The sequence below is a fragment of the Entelurus aequoreus genome, linkage group LG08 (genome assembly GCF_033978785.1).
Source record: "Entelurus aequoreus isolate RoL-2023_Sb linkage group LG08, RoL_Eaeq_v1.1, whole genome shotgun sequence".
Classification (NCBI taxonomy): Eukaryota; Metazoa; Chordata; class Actinopteri; order Syngnathiformes; family Syngnathidae; genus Entelurus; species Entelurus aequoreus.
This window is the reverse complement of record NC_084738.1, coordinates 63,808,707-63,830,274: the sequence shown is the minus strand read 5'-3', so window position 1 is coordinate 63,830,274 and position 21,568 is coordinate 63,808,707. Positions and strand designations below refer to the sequence as shown.

Sequence of the window (21,568 nt, the reverse complement as noted above, 5' to 3'; positions counted from 1 at the left end):
CAATAAACCTTAAAGCAGTGGTCCCCAACCACCGGGCCGCACAAGAAAAAAAAAAAAAGAAAAAAAAAAGAAAAAAAAAAAAATATATATATATATATATATATATATATTTTTTTTTTTTTTTTTTTTTGTAATTAAATCAACATAAAAAACACAATATATGGATTATATCTCAATATATCAATATATCTCATCGTCGGGTAAAGTGGCCCCAAGCTAGCAAGGAGAAAGAGAGGCTCCAGTTTGATGAAGATGCTGATACCATCTTGGATACAACAGCCAAAGGGGAAGCTGATCGACGCCTCAAGACGATGACCACAATCATCATCAGCCTCGCTGCAGAGAGGTTTGGACTTGAGGAGAAGCGGGCAGCAAAGCCCCCCTACATCATGAACAATAGAGCGAGTAAAATCCAGCAGCTCAGGCAGGAACTGAAGAGTTTAAGGCGGCAGTTCAAGGTTGCAAGTGAAGAGGATAGGGGGCCTCTTGCGGAGCTACGTTGTATAATCCGCAAGAAGCTGATGACCTTGAGGAGAGCAGAGTGGCATAGGAGGAGGAGGAAGGAAAGGTCCAGGAGGAGAGCTGCCTTTCTGGCAAATCCATTTGGAGTCACAAAACAGCTGCTAGGACAGAAGCGAAGCGGTAAACTGGCCTGCTCCAAAGCTGAGGTCGACCACCACCTCAAGCAAACCTACAGCGATGGATGTAGAGAGCAAGAGCAGGTCCTTGATCAATCCACCAACACCAACACTAGACTTCGATGGGAAAGAGCCGGGCTGGAAGGAGATCCAGGAGGTGGTCCGAAGGGCAAGGACGAGCTCTGCTCCAGGGCCCAGTGGAGTACCTTACAAGGTCTATAAGAACTGTCCAAGACTACTCTGCAGACTCTGGAAAATCCTGAAGGTGATCTGGAGGAGGGGCAAGGTAGCAGACCAGTGGAGACAGGCAGAGGGTGTGTGGATCCCAAAGGAGGAAAAGTCTCAGAACATCAACCAGTTCCGAACCATCTCGTTGCTGAGTGTTGAAGGGAAGATCTTCTTCAGCCTCATTGCCAGGCGACTGACAGACTACCTCCTGAAGAACTCGTACATTGATACATCAGTCCAGAAAGGAGGGATCCCAGAGGTATCTGGATGTCTGGAGCATACAGGCGTGGTAATTCAGCTCATCAGGGAAGCCAGGGAGAACAAGGGGGACTTGGCTGTTCTGTGGCTGGACCTCGCAAATGCCTATGGATCCATACCCCACAAGCTGGTCGAAGAGGCACTGAACCGGCATCACATCCCAAAGAAGTTCAGAGACCTCATTCTGGACTACTATGCCAACTTCCATCTGAGAGTCTCCTCCGGAAAAACAACCTCCGACTGGCACAGGCTTGAAAAGGGGATCATCACTGGCTGTACAATCTCAGTCATCCTCTTTGCACTCGCCATGAACATGCTGGTGAAGTCTGCAGAAGTTCAGTGCAGAGGGCCCCTCTCCAGGTCTGGAGTCCGACAGCCACCCATCCGAGCCTTCACGGACGACTTGACAGTGACCACTACATCTGTCCCAGGCTGCAGGTGTATCTTGAATGGCCTTCAGGAGGTGATTTCCTGGGCTCGCATGAGCTTCAAGCCGGCCAAGTCGAAGTCCCTTGTGCTAAAGAGAGGGAAGGTTACTGGCAAGTTCTGCTTCTCACTTGGCACCACCAAAATACCATCACTCACCGAGGAACCTGCGAAGAGCTTAGGAAAGGTGTTTAATTGCAGCCTGAGAGACGTAGCCTCCACAAAAACCACCAACCAAGACCTGGAGACCTGGCTGACCGTGGTGGACAAGTCTGGCCTTCCTGGCAAGTTCAAGGCCTGGATTTACCAGCACGGGATTCTCCCCCGGATCCTCTGGCCCCTCATGGTGTACGAAGTCCCCATTTCAACAGTGGAAGGCTTTGAGATGAGGGTCAGTAGGTTCCTGCGCAGGTGGCTGGGACTGCCGCGAAGCCTGAGCAGCATTGCTCTATACGGGCACAATAACAAGCTGAAGCTCCCCATCAGCAGCTTGAGCGAGGAGTTCATGGTGACATGGTCCAGGGAACTCCTACAATATCGGGAGTCCAGTGACCCAAAGGTTGCCCAGGCTGGGATTGAAGTCAGGACGTGGCGTAAGTGGAGAGCTGCCGAGGCTGTGGATGTCGCAGAGGCAAGGCTACGGCAAAGGGTGTTGGTGGGAACAGTGGCGCAGGGGAGATCTGGCTTAGGTAGCAGAAGAACACCTCGCTATGATAAGGCGCAGGGGAAAGAGAAGAGGTCACTGATCCTCGAGGAGGTGCGAGCAGGAGTTGAGGAAAGGCGAGCCTGCCAGATGGCGGGAATGCGGCAACAGGGCGCCTGGACCAGATGGGAACAAGCAGCAGGGCGCAAGGTCACATGGACCGAGCTGTGGAAAGCCGGACCCCATCGGATAAAGTTCTTGATCCAGGCGTTCTACGACGTGCTGCCAAGTCCATCCAACCTCTTCACCTGGGGGAAGGTGGAGACACCAGCGTGCCCCCTCTGCCAGAGGAGAGGAACCTTGGAGCACATCCTAAGCTGTTGTCCGAAAGCCCTGGGTGAAGGGCGGTACCGCTGGCGACATGACCAGGTCCTGAAGGCCATAGCTGATACCATCTGCAGGGGAGTCAGTCACAGCAAGAGCCTCCGCCCAGTGAAGAGCTGGGGAGAAGTCAACACCGGCTGCCCAGAACACCTCTTCTGGTCTGTTGGCAACAGCACGCGACTGGGAGCTGTCAGTTGATCTGGGCAAGCAGTTGAAGTTCCCTGACGTGGTTGCCAAAACAACACTAAGGCCAGATATTGTGCTTACCTCAGTTGCCTCCAAGCAGGTAATCCTCCTGGAGCTCACAGTGCCTTGGGAGGACCGTATGGAGGAGGCCAATGAGAGGAAGAGCGCAAAGTACTCTCAGCTTGTGGAGGAGTGTCGGAGCAATGGGTGGCGAGCGATGTGCCGGCCCGTTGAAGTGGGATGTCGAGGGTTTGTGGGCAAATCCCTCTGCAGGGCCTACAGAATGCTTGGCATCACAGGGGCCAGCCAGCAAAGGGCCATGAAGTTAGCCACAGATGCAGCAGAAGTGGCATCAAGGTGGCTGTGGATCAGGAGGGGAGAGGCGTGGCATGTAGGGCAGTAGCGCTACCTGGACACAGGCTGGGGCCTGATCAACCCTAGCTGGGTCGCCTAGGGGAGGGGGTCTGATTGTTGAAAGACCCGAAACCCCCTGTGATCCTAGGTTACATCACTGAGGATGTGTCCAGTTGCACCATTGGTGTATTTAAAAAGTATATATATATATTTTTTAAATTAAATCAACATAAAAAACACAATATATGGATTATATCTCAATATATAGCAATACAGTCTGCAGGGATACAGTCCGCAAGCACACATGATTGTATTTCTTTATGAAAAAATAATTTTTTTTTTAAAAACCCAGTCCATGGGACAAATTTTCAAGCAATGTGCGGAATTAAATCAACATAAAAAACACAATATATGGATTATATCTCAATATAGATCAATACAGTCTGCAGGGATACAGTCCGTAAGCACACATGATTGTATTTCTTTATGAAAAAAATAAAAATAAAAAAAAATAAAAAAAACCAGGCCATGGGACAAATTTTCAAGCGTTGACCGGTCCGCAGCTACAAAAAGGTTGGGGACCACTGCCTTAAAGGCACTGCCTTTGAGTCACATAATATCTACGGCTTTTCACACACACAAGTGAATGCAAGGCATACTTGGTCAACAGCCATACAGGTCACACTGAGAGTGACCGTATAAACAACTTTAACACTGTTACAAATATGCGCCACGCTGTGAACCCACACCAAACAAGAATGACAAACACATTTCGGGAGAACATCCGCACCGTAACACAACATAAACACAACAGAACAAATACCCAGAACCCCTTGCAGCACTAACTCTTCCGGGACGCCACAATACACCCCCCCCCCCCCCCGCCCACCTCAACCTCCTCATGCTCTCTCAGGGAGAGCATGTCCCAAATTCCAAGCTGCTGTTTTGAGGCATGTTAAAAAAAAAAAAAAATGCACTTTGTGACTTCAATAATAAAATATGGCAGTGCCATGTTGGCCCTTTTTTCCATAACTTGAGTTGATTTCTTTTGGAAAACTTTGTTACATTGTTTAATGCATCCAGCGGGGCATCACAAAACAAAATTAGGCATAATAATGTGTTAATTCCACTACTGTATATATCGGTATCGGTTGATATCGGAATCGGTAATTAAGAGTTGGACAATATCGGAATATCGGCAAAAAAGCCATTATCGGACATCTCTAATTACATATCTGTATTGTTGCATTTGAAAAACTGTATTGTCGATAATATAGGTAATTATTAGTATTGTTCATTATCAATAGTGATATTTTGTATTTGTATTGCTCCATTTGTAGTGTAATAATGCTCTTTGTCATTTCTGTATTATTATTTATTTCACCAACCGCTTCCTTGCTATGACTTTTACCATCATATTTGTACATATTATATTTGCTGATGTTGTTCTATTGTTGTTGTTTTTGTCTCTCTGTCTTATCCCCCTCTTGTCCCCACAATTCCCCCCCCCTGTCTTCCTTTTTTTTCTCCTTCTTAGCTTTAGCAGTTAGCAGCGATAGTTTGTCAGCTCTGACGCCAGCTCTTTTGAATCTTTTGTGTTACCGCTGGTTAATAAATTATTTGAATGTGCTTTCATGGCTGTCATATCTTGTCAACAAACGGTGTATTGTTTGGATGGCAAGTTTGTCACTTCCGTCATTGATTTGTCGCTTATTATTCCCATTGTGTACGAGGGTGTGTGTTGTCACACTGCGATGTTGTCCCTTCCTGTTTGATATCAAGTTCATTTTGTTGCTTCCACGCGTAAAAATATATTTCCTGCATTGAACTTGCTGCCCTTATGATGCCGTCTTGTTGTCGACGTAACACCACAACAAAAGAAGCGTGCCATGTTGTAACGGACCTAAAAGTAATCAATTAGATTACTTGTTACTACAAAACCCAAAACCAGTGAAGTTGGCACGTCGTGTAAATGGTAAATAAAAAGAGAATACAATGATTTGCAAATCCTTTTCAACTTATATTCAATTGAATAGACTGCAAAGACAAGATATTTAACGTTCGAAATGGCAAACTTTGTTATTTTTTGCAAATATTAGCTCATTTGGAATTTGATGCCTGCAACATGTTTGAAAAAAGCTGGCACAAGTGGCAAAAAAGACTGAGAAAGTTGAGGAATGCTCATCAAACACTTATTTGGAACATCCCACAGGTGAACAGGCTAATTGGGAACAGGTGGGTGCCATGATTGGGTATAAAAGCAGCTTCCATGAAAATGCTTCACATTCATTCACAAACTGTCACCACTTTGTCAACAAATGTGTGAGCAAAGTGTCCAACAGTTTAAGAACAACATTTGTCAACCAGCTATTGCAAGGAATTTAGGGATTTCACCATCTACGGTCTGTATTATCATCAAAAGGTTCAGAGAATATGGATAAATCACTGCACGTAACATTGAATGTCCGTGACCTTGGATCCCTCAAGCGGTACTGCATCAAAATGTGACATCAGTTTGTAAAGGATATCACCACATGGGCTCAGGAACATTTCAGAAAACCCACTGTCAATAACTACAGTTGGTCGCTACATCTGTAAGTGCAAGTTAAAACTCTACTATGCAAAGCGAAAGCCATTTATCAACAACACCCAGAAATGCAGTCGGCTTCGCTGGGCCCGAGCTCATCTAAGATGGACTGATGCAAAGTGGAAAAGTGTTCTGTGGTCTGACGAGTCCACATTTCAAATTGCTTTTGGAAACTGTGGACGTTGTGTCCTCCGGACCAAAGAGGAAAAGAACCATCCGGATTGTTCTAGGCGCAAAGTGTAAAAGCCAGCATCTGTGATGGTATGGGGGTGTATTAGTGCCCAAGACATGGGTAACTTACACATCTGTGAAGGCACCATTAATGCTGAATGGTACATACAGGTTTTGGAGCAACATATGTTGCCATCCAAGCAACGTTATCATGGACGCCCCTGCTTATTTCAGCAAGACAATGCCAAGCCACGTGTTACAACAGCGTGGCTTCATAGTAAAAGAGTGCGGGTACTAGACTGTACCGTCCAGTTCTAACTTACATCTGTCAGTGGACTCGCTTCTGGAAGCGCTAAAAACTACCGGAACAACAAAGATGACAGGGAGAAGACGCTGTCAAAGTGGAGGCATGTTAAAAAAATGGCGCATCCTTAACAGACGGTCAGAAAGCGGCTTGAAGATGGTCTGTAAAACATAATCCATGCAACATTTTGACCAAAGAACCACCATTACTTTACATTATTATTATTACATTATTTACATTATTATATTTATTTATATTATTATACTACATATTATGTAGACCACAAGGAAGTGTTTTACATTTAGTAAAAACTAATCTAAACTATATTTGTCAGAATAATTGTATCTAAGTTATCACAAAACTTTGTGTTGCCATGAGTTCCCGGGGAGAGGAAAAAAGCTGTCTTTGATCTTACCAATCGAAAGGCTTGTAAAACTCCTCTGTGTAGGATGGGAAGCGACATGAAGGTGTCAGTTTCTTTGATCTATTGTAATCCACAGGAAGATTTTGTCTTGACCCGAGATCTACAAAGCGGAGAGGAAGCAGGACCTGACCCCCCTCCAGGCACCTTTTCTTTGAACTGTTTCGTAACCAAAGGCGACGGCTGTTTACGACCCCCCTCCCTTTGGAAACAGCTGTTGCCATGTAATCAGAGAAAGTCCAAATAAAAGAAGAGGCGTGCGACCTTTCGTCAGAGCGTGGTGGAAGACTGTGCAAAGAGTACAGCCCAGACGTTTCTCCTCAATTAGCTAAATTGAATTTTGTCTCTGTTTAATTCCTTGCTTCTTGAGGGCCGCACACTGAAAAATCAAAGCAAGCGGGGGCCATTTTGATATTTTTTATTTTAAAAACCAATACAATAATTGTATAAAAAAATATACATTTAGGCCGCATTCCAGGTGAACCCAAAGAGTTTTGTTTAAAAAAATATAAAAAATGTGTCATTATTTGTTATTATTATTATTATTATTCAAAGTTTAAATCTCTCGATCAACATTAGGTCTATCTGTCAAAAAAACCAGTTTTTAAACATTTAAGTTGTATGCCCTTTGTCAAAGAAAACCCAGGTTTTTTATGGAAAAAAACCCAACAAATATGCAATATTTTCCCCCAATTAAATTTTAAAGTAGAATATTTGAGATTATAAAACAATTTGAGCCTTAAAAAGGTCAATAACTCATAACAACATTGAAATTTTTTGAGCAATGACACACACACAAAAAAAAACACTAAAATTATTGGGGATCCAAAAGGGTCCTACTCATTAAAGTGTTCAAAAATAAATTATACTTTTTTTTTTTTTACTGATTACTTTTAGCACAATAATCTCGAGATCAGGTTCAGATCCATCCGTCAATTCTAAGTTTTATTGTTGTGTATGTTTTTTGTTTGTTCGTTTTAGGCCCTTCTTTTAAAAAACAAACAGCCCAGTTTTTTATATGGCAAACACAAAATATGCAACATTTTCCCCAAAGAATATCTCAAAGTGGAATATTTAATGTGACCTAATTGGAGCCTTGAACAGGTCAATAATTCATAATGACGTTGATTTTGATTAAATATTATTTTTTAAAGAAAGAAACAGCCTGCATGGCAGCTTTGTGTTATTAGAGTAAACATTGCAACATTTTCTTGTTACTTTTCACCTGTTTGCTCTTTCATACCACATTTGTTTGAGTTTTTTTTATCGTATTTTTAGAATGTGTCGTGGGGCCGTTAAAAAATGACCTGCGGGCCGCAAATGGCCCCGGGCCGCACTTTCGACACCCCTGGCTTAGATGCAGCTGCTCGGCCATGGAAACCCTGTTCCACAAAGCTCTCTGCGTACTGTACGTGGGCTAATTGGAAGGTCGCATGAAGTGTGGAGCTCTGTCGCAACTGACTGTGCAGAAAGTCTTTGCACTATGCGCTTCTCTGTCACTTTACGTGGCCTACCATTTGGTGGCTGAGTTGTTGTTGTTCCCAAACTCTTCACTTTTCTTATAGTAAAGTTGACTTTGAATATTTTAGGAGCGAGGAAATTTCACGACTGGATTTGTTGCACAGGTAGCTTCCTATGACAGTTTCACAAATGTTTGTAGAAACAGTCTCCATGCCTAAGTGCTTGATTTTATGCACCGGGCCAAGTGATTAGGGCACCTGGTTCTCGTCATTTGGATGGGTGACTCCTTTAATGCGCCTTACAGTCCGAAAAACATGGTACATGGCAATTAGCGATGCTAAAGTGTTAGTTTAGTTCAGGGGTCACCAACCTTTTTGAAACCAAGAGCTACTTCTTGGGTAGTGATTAATGCGAAGGGCTACCAGTTTGATACACACTTAAATAAATTGCCAGAAATAGCCAATTTGCTCAATTTACCTTTAACTCTGTTGTTATTAATAATTAATGATATTTACACTTAATTGAACGGTTTAAAAGAGGAGAAAACACGAAAAAAAATGACAATTAAATTTTGAAACATAGTTTATCTTCAATTTCGACTCTTTAAAATTCAAAATTCAACCGAAAAAAAGAAGAGAAAAACTATAGCTCATTCGAATCTTTTTGAAAAAATTAAAAAAAGAATTTATGGAACATCATTAGTAATTTTTTACTGATTAAGATTAATTTTGGAATTTTGATGACATGTTTTAAATAGGTTAAAATCCAATCTACACTTTGTTAGAATATATAACAAATTGGACCAAGCTATATTTCTAACAAAGACAAATCATTATTTCTTCTAGATATTCCAGAACAAAATTTTTAAAAGAAATTCAAAAGACTTTGAAATAAGATTTACATTTGATTCTACAGATTTTATAGATTTGCCAGAATAATTTTTTTGAACAAAAAACAGAAGCTAAAATAAAGAATTAAATTAAAATCTATTTATTATTCTTTACAATAATAAAAAAAAAAATACTTGAACATTGATTTAAATTGTCAGGAAAGAAGAGGAAGGAATTTAAAAGGTAAAAAGGTATATGTGTTTAAAAATCCTAAAATCATTTTTAAGGTTGTATTTTTTCTCTAAAATTGTCTTTCTGAAAGTTATAAGAAGCAAAGTAAAAAAATGAATGAATTTATTTAAACAAGTGAAGACCAAGTCTTTGAAATATTTTCTTGGATTTTCAAATTCTATTTGAGTTTTGTCTCTCTTAGAATTAAAAATGTTGGGCAAAGCGAGACCAGCCTGCTAGTAAATAAATACAATTTCAAAAATAGAGGCAGCTCACTGGTAAGTGCTGCTATTTGAGCTATTTTTAGAACAGGCCAGCGGGCTACTCATCTGGTCCTTACGGGCTACCTGGTGCCCGCGGGCACCGCGTTGGTGACCCCTGGTTTAGTTCTTCAGCCATTATTTGCCGGTTGAAGGTTCTAAGAGTCCTCCTCAACTGTCGTCTAGTTGCAACTTAGGACAAGATTCCAAAGTAAGACTAGAACATTTAGTGGAAACTAGAGTCAGAGCAGGTGAGTGGGTAGAAAAAGACGAGGCCTGTGGCTGTTTGCTTTGTGCGCATTCCGCCTTTTTGGCATGTGTCATCATTTGGTCTTCATAAAAGTCATCTCAACCTCCGAATGAAACGAACAACAACAAAAAAACCCCAAAAAAACAGAAGGCTGTGGGATGTGAGGTATGCGATGTTGTTCCTGAAGGGAAATAGCTCGCAAGTGTCGAGACTTGTTCGTCTAAAGCTTATGCTAAAAACTGCACCTGACTGTTGGCTCCGTGAGCTTAATTACAGCTGGTGAAGTCTGCATGATTGCGCTAAATGGGATGGAAAAGTGTGCGCGGGACTCGGGAGGCTGTAAACAAGGAGGAGGTCCAGGAAGGGATGGCGTTTTCCATCCTTGAGCTGGCCATGTGGCACCTTATCTTTAATGAGCACACCCCGCAAACGAGCACCGAGCTGCAGCCGGCCACGATAAAACTATTTGAAGATAGCACGGAACATTCTATTGGTCTGTTCCGTCAACAGGCGCTGAGTCATCACTCAAACACGCCAAAGCCCTCCGGGGGGTTTATGTATTTTAATCCCGCTCCTTGTCAGCTACCGCAGAGTCGGTGAAGTGGAAAGTTTTGTCCCCCAGAGATCCCGGGGGCTTGAAGGGAGGACGCGTACCTGGTCTTAAGCCCCTTCTAAGCCACCTAACCTTATGCGACCTAGTCACCTCTACTGTTGCTTTGTGTGCAAGTTCTTCAATGAAATGGAACTTATCTGAACGATATCCAGTGTTCCGTTCATCCATTTTCTACCGCTTGTCCCTTTTTTGGGGTCGCGGGGGGGGGGGGGGGGGGGGGGCGGGGGTCGCTGGAGCCTATCTCAGCTACAATCGGGCGGAAGGCGGGGTACACCCTGGACAAGTCGCCACCTCATCGCAGGAGTAAAACATCAATATACTATTTGTTTTTTTTATTTTTTGTTGACATATTTAGGTTAGGGTGACAAGGAACCCTTAAAACATTGATACCAAATTCAAAAAAGCTAGGGTGTTCGGAAAAAAAAAAAAAAAGCCTTGACACGTAACTAAGGGGAGTGGTGGCCACACCCGGAAATCTTTTTTTTTGGTGATTTAACCCCCAATTCCATCCCTTGATGCTGAGTGCCAAGCAGGGAGGTTGTCAGAATAATTGTATCTGATTTATCACAAAACTTTGTGTTTCAATGAGTTCCCGGCGAGAAGTCAAAAGCTGTCTTTGATCCTACCAAGAAGAAGCCTTGTAAAACTCCACTGTGTAGGACGGGAAGCAACATGAAGGTGTTCTGTTTCTTTCATGTATTGTAATCAACAGAAAGATATTGTCTTGACCCGAGATCTACAAAGCGAAGGACCTGACTCCCCTCCAGGGACCTCTTCTTTTATCTGTTTTACGACCTTTTCTTTGAACTGTTTTAATCAAAAGCGATGGCTGTTTACGACCCCCGCCCCTTCGAAACAGCTGTTGCCATGTAATCAGGGAAAGTCCAAATAAAAGAGGAGGCGTACAATGGTGTACAGTGGTGAGACACTGTACAAGGGTACAGGTGTACGTGCTCTCCTCAATTGAGCCAAATTTAATTCTGTCTCTGTTTAATTCCTTGCTTCTTGTGTTGTTTAATAGATGTCATCAGTGTTTGAACCTGACAGAGGTAATGGGTCCCATTCTTTATAGTCTTTGGTATGACTCGGCCGGGGTTTGAACTCACGACATACTGATCTCAGGGCGGACACTCTAACCACTAGGCTTTAACTTTAATGAGACATGCAAATATAAATTAAATCCACAAAGGAAATTAATAATATTAAATGAGCTCAAATATACCTACAAACGAGGCATAATGATGCAATATGTACATACAGCTGGCCTGCATTGACCAAATATGCCTGACTAGCACTCGTGAATCACACCTGAGCCATCATAAATTAATCAAATCTTTAATGGACACGAGAAAGTAAACAATGTGATAGAGAACATTTTACATCAATCAATCCAGGGGATCTAGACATCTGGTCAGAACACTCCTCAGTTTTTTTGCCTTCACCTTCATTGCCCATTCCTTTTTGGTGACTTTTCAATACTCTGGACCTAGACGTTGTGTCCGCGACATACATGGCGGACAATAACTGATCACATCCACGGGAGCCCGCATTCTCGTTGTCTATCCTTCGACAAATGGACAAAGTTTTCCGGTAAGTAGAACCACAGCTGAACCGGACATTCGAAATTTCTCTGGCCGTCGGAGAAGTGTTGTATCCCAAATAGCTGCAATCGCTTTCTCTTAAGGCAGTGGTTCTTAACCTGGGTTCGATCGAAACCTAGGGGTTCGGTGAGTCAGCCTCAGGGGTTCGGCGGAGGTCAAGACACACCCGACTCATCGTGTGAATAAAAACTTCTCCCTATCGGCGTACTATGGATACCCCCAAACAATGTTCCCTCTAATTTTCCATCTGATTTGCAGGTGTGTCATTTGTTGTGAGTTCATGCACTGTGTTGGTTTTGTTCTTTGAACAAGGTGATGTTCATGCACGCTTCATTTTGTGCACCTGTAAAAAAACATGTAACTTTGTCTTGAATTTGAAAAAATATACATATATATTTTTTTCACTAAAGAAGGGTTCAGTGGATGCACATATGAAACTGGTGGGGTTCGGTACCTCCAACAAGGTTAAGAACCACTGTCTTAAAGGCCTACTGAAAGCCACTACTACCGACCACGCAGTCTGATAGTTTATATATCTATGATGAAATCTTAACATTGCAACACATGCCAATACGGCCGGGTTAACTTATAAAGTGCAATTTTAAATTTCCCGCTAAACTTCCGGTTGAAAACGTCTATGTATGATGACGTATGCGCGTGACGTCAATAGTTAAACGGAAGTATTGGTACACCATTGTATCCAATACAAAAAAGCTCTGTTTTCATCTCAAAATTCCACAGTATTCTGGACATCTGCGTTGGTGAATCTTTTGCAATTTGTTTAATGAACAATGAAGACTGCAAAGAAGAAAGTTGTAGGTGGGATCGGTGTATTAGCGGCTGGCTGCAGCAACACAACCAGGAGGACTTTGACTTGGATAGCAGACGCACTATCCAACGCTAGCCGCCGACCGCACGGATGATCGGGTGAAGTCCTTCGTCCTTCCGTCGATCGCTGGAACGCAGGTAAGCACGGGTGTTGATGAGCAGATGAGGGCTGGCTGGCGTAGGTGGATAGCTAATGTTTTTATCATAGCTCTGTGAGGTCCCGTTGCTAAGTTAGCTTCAACGGCGTTGTTAGCAACAACATTGTTAAGCTTCGCCAAGCTGGAAAGCATTAACCGTGTATTTACATGTCCATGGTTTAAAAGTATCGTTGATTTTCTGTCTATCCTTCCAGTCAGGGGTTTATTTATTTGGTTTCTATATGCATTTAAGCACGATGCTATCACGTTAGCTCCGTAGCTAAAGAGCTTCGCCGATGTATTGTCGTGGAGATAAAAGTCACTGTGAATGTCCATTTCGCGTTCTCAACTCTCATTTTCAAGAGGATATAGTATCCGAGGTGGTTTAAAATACAAATCCGTGATCCACAATAGAAAAAGCAGAAAGTGTGGAATCCAATGAGCCACCTTGTGCCTAAGTTACGGTCAGAGCGAAAAAAGATACGTCCTGCACTGCACTCTAGTCCTTCACTCTCACGTTCCTCATCCACGAATCTTTCATCCTCGCTCAAATTAATGGGGTAATCGTCGCTTTCTCGGTCCGAATCGCTCTCGCTGCTGGTGTAAACAATGGGGAAATGTGAGGAGCCTTTCAACCTGTGACGTCACGCTACTTCCGGTACAGGCAAGGCTTTTTTTAATCAACGACCAAAAGTTGCGAACTTCATCGTCGATGTTCTCTACTAAATCCTTTCAGCAAAAATATGGCAATATCGCGAAATGATCAAGTATGACACATAGAATGGATCTGCTATCCCCGTTTAAATAAAATAAAATAAAAATTCATTTCAGTAGGCCTTTAAGGTATTCTTGTGTCTGTACAGACAGAAGGAGAAACACGGGCATGTCTGGATGACTCGCCTCCATATTTCCAGTGGTTAGCTCCGAGTTATGAAACCGCTTTATTATGAAGCTGGCTGTGGCGCGTTCTTTCTGACGTCACTTCCTGTGTGGGGCGCGGTCTTTCTGGCGTCACTTCCTCCCCGAACTCAGTTTGTACACGATCAATGAGTCCATACAAAGCTAAGAGTCGGAGATTCAAGAACTACACGGCGCACTTACCCGTGTAAAAAAATTATCCAAGGAGGGGAACCTTAAAACGATGAATTAGTGTGGCCGAAACGGGGCTTAGGCTAAATAGTTATTCGTTTAAGGGTTTTGATTGATTGGTTGATTGATTGATTGATTCATTGATTGATTGATTTATTGATTGATTGAGACTTTTATTAGTAGATTGCACAGTACAGTACATATTCCGTACAATTGACCACTAAATGGTAACACCCGAATAAGTTTTTCAACTTGTTTCAGTCGGGGTCCACTTAAATGGTTATCCGGCTTAGTGTAGACATAGCCTTAGACGCGAGTTTTGACTGATTGAAACTTTTATTAGTAGATTGCAGAGTACAGTACATATTACGTACAATTGACCACTAAATGGTAACACCCGAATACGTTTTTCAACTTGTTTAAGTCGGGGTCCACTTAAATGGTTATCCGGCTTAGTGTAGACATAGCCTTAGACGCGAGTTTTGACTGATTGAAACTTTTATTAGTAGATTGCAGAGTACAGTACATATTACGTACAATTGACCACTAAATGGTTACACCCGAATACGTTTTTCAACTTGTTTAAGTCGGGGTCCACTTAAATGGTTATCCGGCTTAGTGTAGACATAGCCTTAGACGCGAGTTTTGACTGATTGAAACTTTTATTAGTAGATTGCAGAGTACAGTACATATTACGTACAATTGACCACTAAATGGTTACACCCGAATACGTTTTTCAACTTGTTTAAGTCAGGGTCCACGTTCAATCAACCAATCAATGTTTATTTATATAGCCCTAAATCACAAGTGTCTCAAAGGGCTGCACAAGCCACAACGACATCCTCGGTTCAGATCCCGCATAAGGGCAAAGAAAAACTCACAACCCAGTGGGATGTCAATGAGAATGACTATGAGAAACCTTGGAGAGGACTGCAGATGTGGGTGACCCACCACTCTAGGGGAGACCGGATGCAATGGACGTTGAGTGGGTCTAGCATAATATTGTGAAAGTCCAGTCCATAGTGGATCCAACATAATAGTGAGAGTTAATCAATTCATTGTAGAGATGACTGTCACGGTTTCAAAAGCATTTTGCCAAAGTGAGCTCACAGTTCCAACGGTTCTAGGACGTAGCCCTGAGGGACACCAGTGCAGAGGAAATAGCTTCTTGGTGGAGATAAGATCAAAAAAATCCAGTCTGTGGGAGAAATATTAACGACTTAATGAGTCTAACCATTAACAAGCGTTTCAGACGGACAATAACTTCTTGTCACGGACAACTTGTTTACCCACAAACTCATCACTTTTAATCGCTTGTTGTTTTGCCAAGTCGGGTGTTTACGGTTTCTCCAACTGCTCCGATCTCGTTTTATGGGTTTAAATCCAGAGCCCTCCCACAAAGCTCACCTTTAACCCGCCACTTGGGGGAGTAACCTCACTCCCCGGCCGACTACGTGGGAAGTGTGCGTGGGTTGAAGACCAGCTGAGAGTTCGCCCGTAATCAAGCGATCATTTACGGCGCTATTCTCCCCGGCTTTGAAGGGAGGTTAAGGGCCTGGCAGGGAGTTTAGCGACACATCGGGACTTGCCTGGCAGTGGTTGGCTGTCTCGCCGCGGAACAAAGAGGGGTTTCATGCTCGTCGCTCCTCGCCGAGACTTGGCGAGGAGCAGCAAGCCGGAGCAAAACATCCATCATCAATTAGCCCTCAGGAACATAAACAACAAAAACAGTTGGAACGTTTCTCTCTTTTTTTTGTTTTTTCTGAAACATCTTTTAGAGAGTCATGTTCAGTCCAGACAACAACACTTTACAAAACGGAGCGGCACTTGGTTTTTTTGATACGAAAAAAACAAATAAAAAAAGGGTTTCTCAGGGACTTGAGGTGTAAGTGCACTTCGGACGCCAATAAATTTCAATCTGGTCCAAGCAGGTGTTTTGATTAGGTCTTTGGGGAACTTCCAGTGGGATCTTTTGTCACATGACCCGATTCCGACCAGAGGGTTTAGGGTGACCAGACCGGGCTTGAACCTCCCCCCCGGGAGCCACAAGTGGATTTCTCCGGCTTTCCCAGGCTGGGACACGACTCTGTGCCAGTCTTCTCCGCATTTAACGTCAACATTCGGAGGTTTCGAGTTATTATTTTTGCTCGCGTGTTTATTCAGGTTACTGCATTTTAACATTGGTCGGACACAACGGTGAAAGTCAACATTTGGTTCTGAAATATTTGGGGGGGATCTGGGAAAGAAACACAGTCGTATGGTCGCAACATAAGTCTTCTGGGGCCGAGACATTCCGTGGGGTTTCATTTAACCCTTGTGTAATGTTCATATTGTTGTTACTCAGCCAGCGTTTGTGGGTCTGGTGGACCCGTTGCATTTTGTGGCTTTTAATGCCACACAATCAAACACTTTTGTGTTAAAATACTGAACAGATGTTTATTGGGGGGGGGGGGGGGGGTTATATCTATCTGTCTGTCTATCTAGCAACGGTCAAATGCGCTCCTCTTCAGAACTTATGTTTGTTTGTTGCCGAGCCAAAACAGGAACAACAAGATCTAGACTTAGACTCGGACTTAGACAAACTTTAATGATCCGCAAGGGAATATGTTCCACACAATTTCCCTTGCGGATCATTAAAGTTTGTCCAAGTTCTGAGTCTAAACACATATCGACTCTTTACTGTTCAAACGACACAACACGGTCCCTCGGGTCAGCCGGTCAGCCGATCCTGGAGGTAACCCAAATCAAAGCGCAAGCTTCGAGGGGACAGGGCCTTTTCTCTGTTGCGGGTCCCAAACTCTGGAACCATCTCCCTTCTCCATGTGAGACAGGCCCCTTCTTTGGCTACTTTTAAGACCCTTCTTAACCTCGAAAGGTGTGGACAGCATCTTTTAGCTCTTATTTCCAAAATTGTGTATTGTGTACACTACTGAATTGGGGTCTTATGGCTACTTATGTGGACACTAATACTGCCATCTGGTGGTGTCAGAAGAGTATAACATACAATGGAATTTGGAAAAAAAAGTGTAAAAATAAAAATGTGAAGTACACGTTTGTGTACTTATGGACTAAGTACATCATAGTAAAAGATGATTTTTAGTTTTTACTCTAATTAGGGTCCAATAAGCCCAAATAGCAAAGAGAAATAAAAAAAAAATCATGTAAACAAACAGCTTGGGCCTTAAGAGTGTCACGACCGGGTCGCATGGTGATGCGGGGTTTGTTCTCCCAGGAATCAAGCGGACGACTCCGGACAGGACTTGCAGGTAAGGACATGATTTAATCGTAAATGAACACAAAACAGAAAAGAAACAGACGGAACAAGGTGCCGATCACACCGGAAGCTAAGGCTACAACTTAGCACAGACTAGAGCATGGAACAAAAACTCACATGGCAAAGGTGTGACGCAAACAATGCAGCCGGGCCCACTAACTGGCAAAGACAGGCTTGAATAAAAGTCTCTTGATTAGAGCAGGTGCGTACCGAACACATGAGGCAGGTGAAACTGCTAGGTCGCCATCGTAACTAAAATAAACAAGGGTGCACAAAACAGGAACTAAGGGAGTCCAAAACTAACAGAACATAACTAAACAAAACATGATCTGGACCACGGATCATGACAAAACCAGTTTTATTCACTGGCTTTTAACCCAGCATGAGACTTTAAACTGTTTTCTAACTTTTTTAACTGTTTTTAACTTTTTAACTGCTTTTTATCTAACAAATTGTTCTTAGGATAATTTGTATTTGCTTTTTCAATGTGTATTTGACTTGTTTTTTTTAGTCTGTCCTTTGCCTGTATTTCTTTGTGGTGTACAGCCCTTTGTTCTTCAACTGTGCTTGTTTTTAAAGGGCTTTATGAATAAAGTTGGTATGGTATGGTACAACTGTTGTCCCCCTGCATAGCTCACACCGACTTCCTGTTCCTGTCCACACCGCTAAGCCTTGGGTAGTAATGTTGCATGTAAACATTGAGCAATACACCAGAGTTTTCACTTCCCAGTTTACACATTTTTTTTAACTAAGGTAAGGCAATTAAGAACACATTTTCACTTTCAAGGCAGCATTTGCATGTTAGAGATGTTGAAGTGTGATGATCATCATTCATCTTCTCTCATTTAACAACAAAAATTGTGTTTCTTAAAACAGTAAGATTGAATGGGTACCCCCACCCCACAACTTTGCCACTGTTTAAGTCCTCAGGTGTGAAGGATGTGGGTACGTGCTTATCAAGTTTGTTTTTTTCCTGACCCCAGACTGAGCCTAGTTTGGGATTGCCTTTTTTTACTCACCCCTGACCCCTGCCGTCCACCTTTTCCGAAGTGCCGTAAGAATGCGTGTCTTGGTCTTGAACAGGTTTCCGGCTTCCTTCCTTTAAATCTGTGTGGTATGAAATGAGTAAAACATCAATACACTATTTGTTTTCTTAATTTTTGTTGACATATTTAGGTTAAGGTTACAAGGAACACTTAAAACATTGATACCAAATTCAAAAAAGCTAGGGTGTTGAAAAACAAAAAAAAGCCTTGAAACGTAACTATTGCAGCACGAGGTGTGGCGAAATTATTCTCTGCATTTGACCCACCCCCCGGGAGGTGAGGGAAGCAGTGAGCAGCAGCGGTGGCAACGCCCGGAAATAATTTTTTTGGGTGATTTAACCCCCAATTCCATCCCTTGATGCTGAGTGCCAAGCAGGGAGGTTGTCAGAATAATTGTATCTAATTTATTACAAAACTTTTTGTTTCAATGACTTCCCAGCGAGAAGTCAAAAGCTGTCTTTAATCCTACCAAGAAGAAGCCTTGTAAAACTCCACTGTGTAGGACGGGAAGCAACATGAAGGTGTTCTGTTTCTTTCATGTATTGTAATCAACAGAAAGATATTGTCTTGACCCGATATCTACAAAGGGAAGAGGAAGCAGGACCTGACTCCCCCCCAGGGACCTCTTCTTTTATCTGTTTGACGACCTTTTATTTGAACTGTTTTAATCAAAAGCGATGGCTGTTTACGACCCCCGTCCCTTGGAAACAGCTGTTGCCATGTAATCAGGGAAAGTCCAAATAAAAGAGGAGGCGTACAATCTTTCGCCGGAGCGTGGTGAGACACTGTGCAAGGGTACAGGTGTACGCGCTCTCCTCATTTGAGCCAAATTTAATTCTGTCTCTGTTTAATTCCTTGCTTCTTGTGTTGTTTAATAGATGTCATCAGTGTTTGAACCTGACAGAGGCAATGGGTCCCATTTTTTATAGTCTTTGGTATGACTCGGCCGGGGTTTGAACTCACGACATACCAATGTCAGGGCGGACACTCTAACTACTAGGCTTTAACTTTAATGAGACATGCAAATATAAATTAAATCCACAAAGGAAATTAATAAAATTAAATGAGCTCAAATATACCTACAAAGGAGGCATAATGATGCAATATGTACATACAGCTGGCCTGCATTGACCAAATATGCCTGATTAGCACTCCAGCAAATCAATAAAATCGACAAAGCTCGCCTTTGTGCATTTACGCACAGCATAAAACGTTTGGTGGACAAAAGGAGACAAAAATTAGTGGCATAAAACACGTCTTTCTGTGGCAGCATCGGAGAAAGTCGTACATGTAAGCAAACTACGGCGAGTTCAAGGATCGCTGAAATTAGTAGGACAAAACGGCGCTTGCCTCTCATCGGTGAATCAATAAATCAATCAATCAATCAATCGTTTACTTATATAGCTCCAAATCACGAGTGTCTCAAAGGGCTGCACAAGCCACAACAAAGCATGTTTAACATAAACAGTGGGATTTCATCGGGGCGGTATAGCTCGGTTGGTAGAGTGGCCGTGCCAGCAATTTGAGGGTTCCAGGTTCGATCCCCGCTTCCACCATCCTAGTCACTGCCGTTGTGTCCTTGGGCAAGACACTTTACCCACCTGCTCCCAGTGCCACCCACACTGCATTAAATGCAACTTAGATATTGGGTTTCACTATGTAAAAGTGCTTTGAGTCACAAGAGAAAAGCGCTATATAAATATAATTCACAAAAAAAATCACATTTCTAACAATTAGGAAGGTTCGTGTCATGTTTGTTCTCCTACAGAAAATATGTTAAAACCAAAAATAAAAGTTTTTCTTCATCTTTTTCCCATTTTCACACATCTCTGAAAGAGGTCCAGCGAGCCACTAGGGCGGCGCTAAAGAGCCGCTAGAGACTTAAACGTACTTTTAAAGCTAAAAAAAAAAAATCCACTTTTTGTTTACTTTTGAGTGCTTTCCCAGTGATGTCATCCATCAAATAGCCCTCATCCAAATTAGTCTGAGTGCACTTGAACGTGCATCTTAATGGCTTCCGGATTAATCGGGGTCATGCATGAGGCTGTTTTTTTTTTTTTTAATTTCCCAAATTGTCGTTTATTTACATAAATGTTATCTCAGGGTCAAAAGGAAGAGACACTAAAAGTCAGGCGTCAGAGTCCCCACCACACCGACTTCCTGTGTGAAAATAATTCTGTTGACAGTTTCTGAAGAGCAGACTTGACGAGACACACATGCTTCCGGCTTATTGCTCTCAAAGTGTGGATATTTCTGATGCGAGTAAGTTCGTTATTTTGTTTTTGTCTTGCGTGCATGCCACTTTATGAAAGGGGAACTCAAAAACACTTTTTTTGGGGAGTTTTGCTTATCGTTCACAATCATAATGAGGGACAAAAACATACACTAACGTTCAAAAGTTTGGGGTCACATTGAAATGTCCTTATTTTTGAAGGAAAAGCACTGTACTTTTCAATGAAGATAACTTTAAACTAGTCTTAACTTTAAAGAAATACACTCTATACATTGCTAATGTGGTAAATGACTATTCTAGCTGCAATTGTCTGGTTTTTGGTGCAATATCTACATAGGTGTATAGAGGCCCATTTCCAGCAACTATCACTCCAGTGTTCTAATGGTACAATGTGTTTGCTCATTGGCTCAGAAGGCTAATTGATGATTAGAAAACCCTTGTGCAATCATGTTGTACAGCCCTTTGAGACACTTGTGATTTAGGGCTATATAAATAAACATTGATTGATTGATTGATTAATTGATGTTCACACATCCGAAAACAGTTTAGCTCATTACAGAAGCTACAAAACTGACCTTCCTTTGAGCAGATTGAGTTTCTGGAGCATCACATTTGTGGGGTCAATTAAACGCTCAAAATGGCCAGAAAAAGAGAACTTTCATCTGAAACTCGACAGTCTATTCTTGTTCTTAGAAATGAAGGCTCAAACACAAAATTGTTTGGGTGACCCCAAACTTTTGAACGGTAGTATATATATATATATATATATATATATATATATATATATATATATACACACTCACACTCATACACCCATATATATATATATATAGATACACACACACACACACACACACACACACACACACACACACACACACACACACACACACACACACACACACACACACACACACACACACACACACACACACACACACAATCATGCAATCATGTTGTACAGCCCTTTGAGACACTTGTGATTTAGGGCTATATAAATAAACATTGATTGATTGATTGATTGATTGATGTTCACACATCTGAAAACAGTTGAGCTCGTTACAGAAGCTACAAAACTGACCTTCCTTTGAGCAGATTGAGTTTCTGGAGCATCA

The 21,568-nt window shown here is 42.4% G+C and overlaps 1 pseudogene; it reads left to right on the top strand.

Moving 5' to 3' along the window:
* Positions 1-203: 203 nt before the first annotated feature.
* LOC133656418 (uncharacterized) lies at positions 204-3,194 on the top strand (annotated as a pseudogene).
* The last annotated feature ends 18,374 nt before the right edge of the window (positions 3,195-21,568 follow it).